This window comes from Bos grunniens, chromosome 26 (genome assembly GCF_055505025.1).
Source record: "Bos grunniens cultivar Pamir isolate PY7600 chromosome 26, Bosgru_T2T1.0, whole genome shotgun sequence".
Lineage (NCBI taxonomy): Eukaryota > Metazoa > Chordata > Mammalia > Artiodactyla > Bovidae > Bos > Bos grunniens.
In genome coordinates, this window is record NC_141190.1 from 51,685,496 (window position 1) to 51,696,729 (window position 11,234).

General features: G+C 51.7%; 1 long non-coding RNA gene across 1 annotated transcript; it reads left to right on the plus strand.

The window, feature by feature from the left end:
* Positions 1 to 787: 787 nt before the first annotated feature.
* On the plus strand, positions 788 to 6,497 carry LOC147344604 (uncharacterized). Its single transcript, XR_015155821.1, has 3 exons — positions 788 to 935; positions 5,111 to 5,230; positions 6,217 to 6,497. It is a non-coding gene; the product is annotated as an uncharacterized LOC147344604 (long non-coding RNA).
* Positions 6,498 to 11,234: the final 4,737 nt, after the last annotated feature.

The window sequence follows — 11,234 nt, forward strand, 5'->3', positions numbered from 1 at the left end:
TACACACATGTGCACACACACCCCCACAACATACACACATGCACCCCTCCAGAACCAGTACACAAGCACACCCCCCCACAACATATACACACATGCACACACACCTCCACAACATACACATACACACCCTCACAACATACACATATGTGCACACACACTTCCACAACATATGCAAACATGCACACCCCCACAAGATACACAAGTGCACCCTCAACATATACACATGTGCACACACACTCCCACAACATATACATACATGTACACCCCCACAACATATGGACATACACACACACCCCACAACATATACACACCTGCACACACACCCCCACAGCATATACATGCACACACACCCTCACAGCATATACACATGTGCACACACACCCCCAGAACATATGCACACATGCACACACCCCCAAACATATATACACGTTCACACACACACCCCCACAGCATGCACAAATGCACACACACCCTCACATTTACACACATGCACACACCCCCTACATTACACATGTGCACCCCCCAAGATACACACACATGCACACCCCCACAACATATACACACATGCACACACACACCCACAACATATACACACGCACACACACCTCTAAGCTGGTCTCCCAAGGGCATCACTGCTGCCTGGCAGAGTCCCCTGAGCTCCCCCCAGGCAGGCCCTCACAGCTCTGTGCCTCTCACACCCAGGGCTTCACCCACAGCATGAACACAGGAGGGCCTTCAGTTGAACACCACACTGAGCATGCTTCTCCCCTCTGAGCATCTCCCTGCAGGACCTGTGGAGCCCAGCCAGGCACCCCTGCCAGCATCACAGGGGACCCTGCCTACCATCATGGCCATCATCATCCTGGGGTCACTGCATGGCCTTGTCTTCAGTGGGCTGGTGGCTAGGATTCTACTTGGGAAGCTGCGGGGCAGGGGTAAGTGTCCTGGGAATTCAAGTGTCCTGGCCCTTAAGAGTGCGCTGGGGATCCAGGCCAGTGAGAAAGGAGACCCAGTGGAGAAAGCAGGAGATGGACACACATGTGCCCCACACAGCGTGGGGGGGCAGGGGGAGGGTGTGGAGCTGCTTCAGTAATCCCAGAGGTTCATGTGCCTGCTGACCAGGGCTTCACCCCTGAGGTCTGGAGCCAGTAACTCTCTGCCGTAGGCATCCTGGGTGCTGTGGGGTGCTGAGCAGCACCTTCCCCCCATGCTGTGACAACCAGAAGTGTCTCCAGACACGACCAGCTGTCTACTGGGGGCAAAGCTGCCTGGGTTGAGAACTCCAGGATCAGAGGCAGGTTTGATAGGATGAGGAGCGTTCTTCCAAACCAGCACCAGCCTGTAGGATCTGACAAATGAAGTTTCCTTATTTATGAATTTATTTGTGTAAAAAGTCTTAAAATATAAAGATATTAACTCCTTAGTAATTATACATATAATGAGTCATCTATAGAGAAGAATACTACATAGGAAAAATAAATTTCAGCAAAATTGTAACGTGGGGAAGGTTTTGCTAACCTGAGTGGTGACAGCTCACTCAGTAATTATGACTCTTGTCCACCTGTCTGTGGCAAGTCTTCTCGTGTTGCACTTACACTCTATTCACTGATGATTTCACTCATCTAAAATTGTTCACTTTTGAGATTTTCTGTGGCAGCATTGGAGGATGATTCAGGCAGTTTTGTTATACTTCAAGTATTTGCATCCTTGTGATAGGAATTCTCCTTTGTGTTATCAACTGTTATGCTTATCCTTGTTCATTTCATGAATTTCCATTTACGTGTAGTTTAAGGAACAGTATTCATTATAGACAATGGCCTGACTATTGTGTTAGGAGGCCAGGGGGCTAGAGGTGATTTGAAGCCTCCTGTTAGCAGCTGTAAGGGTTCAGTTGGACACAGCCCCTCAGGACATGTCCCTGTCTCTCAGGTTCTGACAGGGGGTGCACACGGGTGTGATGTCTCAGCCCCTGTTCAGTACATTAGCAGAATCAGAGCACCCTGGGTTCAACCAGAGATGCATTAAACTAAGGGTGTGGGGTTGAGTCCCAGCCCAGCCCCACCAGAGCCCTGTGGCTCCCTCACCCTCACGGAGCCATGGTAGAGTTAGGTCAGCCCGTGTTCACACGCGCAGGCGATCAGTGTGAGGTGTTATTACGGGCCCTTCACTGTAACCACCGATAGCTCTAACATGATCACTGTGCCAGTTTTCACCATCCTTTGTAATTAACCGACAGTCTCAGGAAGAGATTCTCAGAATGTGATTATTTGGAACTTGCACGGTAGTGCTGCCCTGGACACTTTCAGAGACTTATCAAGAAGTAGGTAAATGCTTAGAAAGGAAATTGTTACTTAATCACTGACCTTACAAGTTGTCCAGCAAGTTAATAAAAATATAACCATCAGCACTGGGAATCCTCTTACATTTAAGGAGAGAAGGATGGAGGCAGGCAAATTCCTGTTGCAAATCTTCCGATATCTGAAGCAAGAGGTAGTTTTATTTATTGCTGTCTGGGTTTAGGCTGATGCTCCCAAAGACAAGCAGTGGATGGCACGTTGGTTGTGCAAGCCCCCTGCCATGGATCTGACCTGGATTCCACATTGTCACCCTGAACCCATCTCTCTGAGTTGTCTGACCCTATGTGGGCACCCAGCTGCCTTTGCAGACTCATAGGTGCAGAGAGCTGCTGACCTGGGACATGACTGGAGTCCACACCTCCATTTGGAGGCAGAGCTGGAGCTGTGAAGGGGCTGGGACAGACAGGAGAGGTGCTGGGGCCGGTGAGGACACTGTGACCCCCGGCCTGGGATAGAAGGGGCCTGGGATAGAAGGGGCCTGTCTGGGGAGGCCTTACAAATAGCTGTGAAAAGAAGAGAAGTGAAAAGCAAAGGACAAAAGGAAAGATATAAACATCTGAATGCAGAGTTCCAAAGAATAGCAAGAAGAGGTAAGAAAGCCTTTTTCAGTAATCAATGCAAAGAAAGAGAGGAAAACAACAGAATGGGAAAGATTAGAGATCTCTTCAAGAAAATCTGAGATACCAAAGGAACATTTCATGCAAAGACAGGCTCGATAAAGGACAGAAATGGTATGGACCTAACAGAAGCAGAAGATATTAAGAAGAGATGGCAAGAATACATAGAAGAACTGTACAAAAAAGATCTTCACTACCCAGATAATCACGATGGTGTGATCACTCACCTAGAGCCAGACATCCTGGAATGTGAAGTCAAGTGGGCCTTAGAAAGCATCACTACGAACAAAGCTAGTGGAGGTGATGGAATTCCAGTTGAGCTATTCCAAATCCTGAAAGATGATGCTGTGAAAGTGCTGCACTCAATATGCCAGCAAATTTGGAAAACTCAGCAGTGGCCACAGGACTGGAAAAGGTCACTTTTCATTCCAATCCCAAAGAAAGGCAATGCCAAAGAATGCTCAAACGACCGCACAATTGCACTCATCTCACACGCTAGTAAAGTAATGCTCAAAATTCTCCAAGACAGGCTTCAGCAATACGTGAACCGTGAACTTCCTGATGTTCAAGCTGGTTTTAGAAAAGGCAGAGGAACCAGAGATCAAATTGCCAACATCTGCTGGATCATGGAAAAAGCAAGAGAGTTAAAGAAAAACATCTATTTCTGCCTTATTGACTATGCCAAAGCCTTTGACTGTGTGGATCACAATAAACTGTGGAAAATTCTGAAAGAGATGGGAATACCAGACTACCTGATCTGTCTCTTGAGAAATTTGTATGCAGGTCAGGAAGCAACAGTTAGAACTGGACATGGAACAACAGACTGGTTCCAAATAGGAAAAGGAGTATATCAAGGCTGTATATTGTTACCCTGTTTATTTAACTTATATGCAGAGTACATCCTGAGAAATGCTGGACTGGAAGAAACACAAGCTGGAATCAAGATTGCCGTGAGAAATATCAATCACCTCAGATATGCAGATGACACCACCCTTATGGCAGAAAGTGAAGAGGAACTCAAAAGCCTCTTGATGAAAGTGAAAGTGGAGAGTGAAAAAGTTGGCTTAAAGCTCAACATTCAGAAAATGAAGATCATGGCATCCGGTCCCATCACTTCATGGGAAATAGATGGGGAACCAGTGGAAACAGTGTCAGACTTTATTTTTCTGGGCTCCAAAATCACTACAGATGGTGAGTGCAACCGTGAAATTAAAAGACGCTTAAAGTGATGACCAACTTAGATAGCATATTCAAAAGCAGAGACATTACTTTGCCAACAAAGGTTCGTCTAGTCAAGGCTATGGTTTTTCCTGTGGTCATGTATGGATGTGAGAGTTGAACTGTGAAGAAGGCTGAGCGCTGAAGAATTGATGCTTTTGAACTGTGGTGTTGGAGAAGACTCTTGAGAGTCCCTTGGACTGCAAGGAGATCCAACCAGTCCATTCTGAAGGAGATCAGCCCTGGGATCTTTTTGAAGGAATGATGCTAAAGCTCAAACTCCAGTACTTTGGCCACCTCATGCAAAGAGTTGACTCATTGGAAAAGACTCTGATGCTGGGAGGGATTGGGGGCAGGAGGAGAAGGGGACGACAGAGGATGAGATGGCTGGATGGCATCACTGACTCGATGGACGTGAGTCTGAGTGAACTCCGGGAGTTGGTGATGGACAGGGAGGCCTGGCGTGCTGCGATTCATGGGGTCACAAAGAGTCGGACACGACTGAGCAACTGATCTGATCTGATCTGGGATAGAAGGGCCGGGATAGATAGGGGCCTGGGATAGAAAGGCTGGGACAGAAAGGCCGGGACAGACAGGAGAGGTCCTGGGGCTGGTGAGGACACTGTGACCCCCGGCCTGGGATAGAAGGGGCCTGGGACAGAAGGGCCGACAGACAGGAGAGGTGCTGTGTGGAGTGAGGTGAAGACACGGTGAGCCCCTGGCCTGGGACAGGTGTCCTCAGCTCCAGGGCCGCAAGGGCCCAGAGTGCTGAGGCTGGAATTGGAGACTGATTCGAGGACACTGTTACCTGCAAACATCCGCCTTAATCATGAGGCAGCCCTGGCAGGTTGGGCTGCTCCCCACCCGTATAGAGGCTGTTTTTCTTTTTCCAGGACGTCACGGGGCGGGGTCTCTCAGTGTGCTCCTTTGCAGAATCCCAAGGGCATGAGGAAGTCTCTGAGGTCATCTATGAGCAGATCCTTGAGGAATGGGTGGATTCATGTGGTGCACACCTGAGGCCTGGGACCTGCCTGACTGGTGAGCGTGTGGGCCTTGCACTGTTTTAGGCTGTCATCAGGATGGGGAGGCATAGCCACCATGACCTTCCCCAAAGCCCTCTGCCACTTCTGATGAGACTAATGGCCATGATGCAGCAGGTGGGCAGAGCTTGTCATGAACAGACGGGGCGTGAGTGTCTGGCAGGTGCTGGCAGCCTGGTTGTATGTAAAGGCTGCAAGGAGGACAAGGTCTCTGGGGTCAGACAAGGACATGTGCTGAGCAGAGTTAAAGTACAGAGATGTGATGGGGTGGGTCCTGCCTCAGCCCCCAGGTGACAGGGCAGGCCCTCAGGGGCGGGTGGGGACCAATTTGCCAGAAGCAGGGAGGAGCCTTGTGTTCCCAGGGTGGCAGGAGGTCTGTGGGGGGATGTTTGGGCGGCAGCAGCAGGGCCAGGCTCCAGGACTCATGGACACACAAGTGTGCACCCCTCCCCCTGCCCATGCAGTGTTCGCTGGCTGCACGCCCTCTTAGCTGTCCTGGGTTCCCCGAGGCCCCTCTGCCCTTAGGAGACCCAGCCAAGCCAGCCAGTCACCTGGCCCGTGAGGACGAGTAATAGAAGGTGCCAACAGGTCAACAAGTCTTGGCCCATCCTGGGGTCCCACACACTCTGCTCTGGTGGTTAAGGGTTGGGGGGCAGAGCATACCTGGAATCAACCCAGGGGAGTTAAGCACCTGAACCGAAGCTCCTGGGGTGGGTCAGAGAAGCCCAGCACAGAGCCCACCGCCAAGGATGCGCTGGGGTCCGGGCCAGGAGGACTGGTGAGCAGTCATTACAAGTCAGGCAGCCCCTCCCTTACTCACTTCCTCCAGGACGTGGCCTGAACTCCAGTGAGTCTTTTGGACAAACTGGACCAGGCTGTTCTGGGCAACCCCCTGTGCCTCCGGGTGGGCCCTGCCCAGGCACAGAGTGTGGGAGCCCCTGGGACCTGATGGCTCTGGTAACCCACGCTTCTTCTGGCCCTCAGGTGACCCGCCCGCAGAGGACACGCCTGTCATGCTGCAGGGAGGTGGCCCCCCGCAGGTGGGACAGGAACCCCCCCTTGCAGGCATCCTCGGGGTCCAGCTACGACGATGTGGGCGCGGCGTGCACGGAGCTGTGAGCCCACCGCTCCTTCTCCACCGGCTTTTCTGCCCTGGGGCGCTTCCAGGGCGAGCCTCGGTTTTCCTAGTTTTGACAGATTTGTCTTTGGACGCTTCCTTAACAATCCCCTCCTCTCCTGACGTTAATAAAACTCCCTTGATTTAATAAGAGTCCCGCCTTGCGCTCGTGGGAATGGGTTCATTAACCACAGAATCCCTGGACGGTGCAGATGCCCAGTCTGTGCCTCTGCCGGTTCCCATCCAGCGGTGACGGGTGCCAGGCCTGGGGCTCTCGCCCCCACCACCTCCCCTCTGAGTGGGCGGGCTGGGTCCCAGACGCCGGCGGTGCCCCCGCTCGCACTGTGCCGCTCTTAGGGGGCCACCGCTCCCTTCCGACCCTTCAGCGGAGCCTTGTTCCCAGCACACATGATTTGTGAGGAGTGGGGGTCCGCTTTTTCCCATTGCCCTGATAGTTCTCCATTTTCAGGCGACTTTTATTTTTAATTGAAGGATCATTATTTTTCAATATTGTGATAGTTTCTACTCAGGCAACATTTTTATTCTTACAAACAAGATGTTCTTTGAGGAGAATGTGTGAAAGAGGCATCAGAAGAAAGAAATGTTCACCCTGCGGTCAGACTTGCTAACGACTGTCTCCTTAAAAACGCGTGTGAGGGGCTTCCCCGCTGGCTCGGTGGTAAAGAGCCCGTGGGTTCCGTCCCTGATCTGGGAGGCGCCCACTGCCACGCGTTGCGGAGCAGCCAGGCCTGTGCGCCGCAACTCCGGAGCCCGTGCTCGGGAGCTTGGGAACCGCAGCTGCTGGAGCCGGTGTGCCCGAGACACGCGCTCGACAGCAGGAGAGGCCCCCGCAGTGAGAGGCTCGTGCCACAGCTAGAGAAAAGCCCTGCTCTGGCAACCGAGACTCAGCACAGCCCCGAATAGCTAACTAAACAGATAAAATGTAAAAATAATAAAACATGTCTAAGAAGACCTGCGGAAGCACTGAGGTATATATTTGTCTCCACTCTGTGTGTGGCAGGATACAGACAGTGAAACGCCAGAGTGGGAGGGGGTATGAAGCCTGTAGCGATGACTGGGGTCCCACCTGGCCCAGAACCGACAGCTTTCACACATCCAGACCTCAAAGCTGTGCGAGCACTGGGAACACACGTGCACACACACGTGTGCTGCACACTCGGGGCCCTGCCTGCGCTGGGTTCCAGGCCAGGCCTGCGTGCTCATGCCCCCAGGCCCTCATCCCCTCCTCCACGCCATGCTTTTCAGGCAGTAGACCTGCTATTTTGGTTTCCATTTGCTTTGGTCCTCTTGCATATCTCAGTTCCTTTTTTTCTGGTGGGAGGAGGAATGCTTTTATTGGGACCATGTGGCCTCAGCAGAGGCCAGCTCCTGGGTGTGTGTGTGCGTGCGTGCGCGTGTGTGCAGGGAAAGATGGCAGTCAGGCTCTCTCGCCCCACGGCCTCTCGCTCTCACCCCACGTTTTGTACATGATGATTATATGACAGCTGAGGCCCTCTCGCCCCACGGCCTCTTGCTCTCACCCCACGTTTTATAAATGATGATTATATGACAGCTGAGGTCACTCACAGCACTGCACACGTGGCACCAGGCACTTGCTTCGCCACAGGCTACTTTTGTTCTGAAAGCGTGTATAATTTCCACCTGGAAAACCCTGGCAGGTGTGTGGTGTTGTGTTATATTGTGTCTACTGTTAATGGCTGCCGCACCAGCCGGGAGAGAATAAACGTGTCTGCAGGTCCTCGCATTTTCTCCCTGCCTTTTAGCTTGTCCCTTGCCTACCAGGGGTTTGGTGAACAGTGCACACAGTGAGATACGGCGAGACAGTTGGTGTAGCCAGCAGGATACCCAGCAGGTAGAAAAGCCTGAGGCTTCACTGGATGGAGGAAGCCAGGGGCCACCATACAGCATGTGGCACCATGTGGCTGCGACCCTCTGGGCGTGGGCTCCAGTGGGAGACAGAGAGGCGATGGACGGGCCACTGGCTGGCACTGAGAGTCGTTAGGAGCAGTGAGTTCCCGTTTGCTTGAGCAAGGCGGCACGGACTGCTTCTGGCACCCTAGGGTGGATTTGCCTGACTGCCCTGAAGGCGAATGTGGATTGTGCCCTATGCGATGCTGTGCTGGTGCGCAGTGTGCAGAGACGCTTGGAACAACTGCTGCTGCTGCTAAGTCGCTTCAGTCGTGTCTGACTCTGTGCGACCCCATAGACGGCAGCCCACCAGGCTCCCCCGTCCCTGGGATTCTCCAGGCAAGAACACTGGAGTGGGTTGCCATTTCCTTCTCCAATGCACCAAAGTGAAAAGTAGAAGTGAAGTCACTCAGTCGTGTCCGACTCCCAGGGACCCCATGGACTGCAGCCCACCAGGCCCCTCCGTCCATGGGATTTTCCAGGCAAGGGTACTGGAGCGGGGTGCCAGGGCCTTCTCCGTTGGAAGAACTAGAGCAGCGTATATTGGAGTTAGAACAAGGACCCAGCACCTCTGTCAGTGAGGCTGTAGGTGACAGTGGTGATGAATGTTGTGAGGCTGCAGGTCCCCATCTGGCAGCGAGCCGTGTTGTGCAGCAGGTAGGAAGCATGAGTAGCCTAGGCCTGGGGGGACATCCTCAAGGGGCTCCCAGTGCGCCTGGGTTCACGACGCATCAACCATATACTCGGTGGTTTGTCGACTTGAATGAGCAGTTTTGGCAAAAGAAGGGGAGGCCCTGGCAGTTTGGCTTCTGCGACTCTGGGATACGGGGGTGGGCCTGGCACCTATGGGGGGTTTTGCAGATCCTTACTGAGAGAAGTCCAGGGACGGCGCGTGAGATGCTATTTTGAAAGTGTGAAGGTCCTGAAGGGGGCCCGAGCTCGCAGGGGTCCCCTCGGGGTGACACAGATGCAAACACGGGCTGATTTGCGCAAGGACAGACGGTGGACGAGACTTGGCCGTGGAAGGTGAAGGTGCTCCGTGTGCGCTGGGTGGCTCTTTAGCCCCCTGAGGGCAAGGACTGCAGCGTGAGTTCCAGGTGATGCCTGGCGTCGGGTTTGCTGTGTGTTGGGAATGTAGCTGTTTGTTGCTGTCGCATCTACCGCTGCTGCAGGATGTGGGTTCAAAGGTCAGCGTTACTCGCCAGGGGAGTGTAGCAGAAGATGGACTGCATGCAGATTGTGAGGTGAGAAAGCCCTGAAGGGGTGGAGTGTCGGGAAACAGCAATTAGCCAAGGTGGCTGCGGTCAGGCAGTCTAACCCTGTGTCCTCTGATCTCACCCCACGTTTTGTAAATAATGATTACGTAACAGCTGACGTCACTTATAGCACTGCACATGCGTGTCACGAGGTATTCACTTGGCCAGGGGCTACTTTTGTTCTGTAAGCGTATATAACTTCCACTTGGAAAGGCCTGGAGGGTGTGTGTTGTGTTATGTTATGTCTGCTGCTACGGCAGCTGCACCAGCCAGGAGAGAATAAACGCATCTGCAGCTCCTATAGCTCCTCACATTTTCTTTCAGCCTTCTTCTGCGCCCCTTGCCTACTATGGGTTCAGTGAACAGTGCTTACAATGAGACACAGTGAGCCAGTGTTGTGTGTGTTTGGGGGAAGGGTCCTTGTATTTGCCCTCCTCTTACAGAAAATAAAGAAGAACGCTCGTGAGTACTGAGCATCGGGAGCAGTTCATCAGTTTTCAGAGGTCAGGGCTTGTTTAGTTATGGAAGCATCGTTTCTCTTGGGTTTCATGAACTCTGTTTCATGCTTCATCTTACCCATTTTATCCTTCCCAGTGTCCTTAAGATGAGTGGTTTTATAGGCACAGCTTCTTTACTTAGCTGTGGTTTTCTTTTCTTTTAACAACCCCCACCCCTGTGGCAACTTGGCTGTGAGGCTCCTCAGACGTCTCCTGACGTCTGCTGAGTCCTGCTGGGTTCTCCTCAGCTTCACCCCAAGCTCCTGGCTCATCCTCCCCATCACCCCTTTGGTAACCAGAAGTTGGTTTTCAATATCTACAAGTCTGCTTCTGTTTGTTCATTTGCATTTTTTTTAAATTAGATTTCACATATGAGTGATACCATATGATATTTGTCTTTGTCTGATAGTCTCTAGGGTCAACCATGTTGCTGCAAATAGCACATTTCATTCCTTTTTATGGCTGAGTAATATTTCATTGTATACATATATACCACATCTTCTTTGTCTTTTCCTCTGTTGATGGACATTTAGGTTGATTCCATGTCCTGACTATGTCAATAGTGCTGCAATAAACATAGGGGTGCATGTATCCTTCTGAATTATGGTTTTCACAGGGTATGTACCCATTGGCAGGATTGCTGACTCACATAGAAGTTTTATTTCTAGTTTTTTAAGGAATCCCCATACTGTTATCCAGGGGCTTCCCTGGTGGCTCAGTGGTAAAGAATCTGCCTGCAATGCAGGAGACACAGGTGTTCAATCCCTGGGTTGGGAAGATCCCCTGGAGAGGGGAGGGCATGGCAACCTTTCCTGGAGAATCCCATAGACAGAGGAGCCTGGCTGGCTACAGTCCATGGAGTTGCAGAGTCAGACATAACTGAAGCACACATACTCTTCTCCACACTGGCAGTACCAATTTACATTCCCACCAACCGTGTAGGAGGGTTCCCTTTTTCCTCACACCCTCTTCAACATTTATTGTTTGTAAACCTTTTGATGGTGGCCGTTCTGACTGCTGTGAGGTGATATCTCATTGTAGTTTTGATTTGCATTTCTCTAATAGTGCTATTGAGCATCTTTTCATGTGCCTTTTGGCCATCTCTATTGAGGCTCCCTTGGTGGTTCAGACAGTAAAGAATCTGCCTGCAATGTAGGAGACCTGGGTTCAATCCCCGGGTTGGGAAGGTCCCCTGGAGAAGGA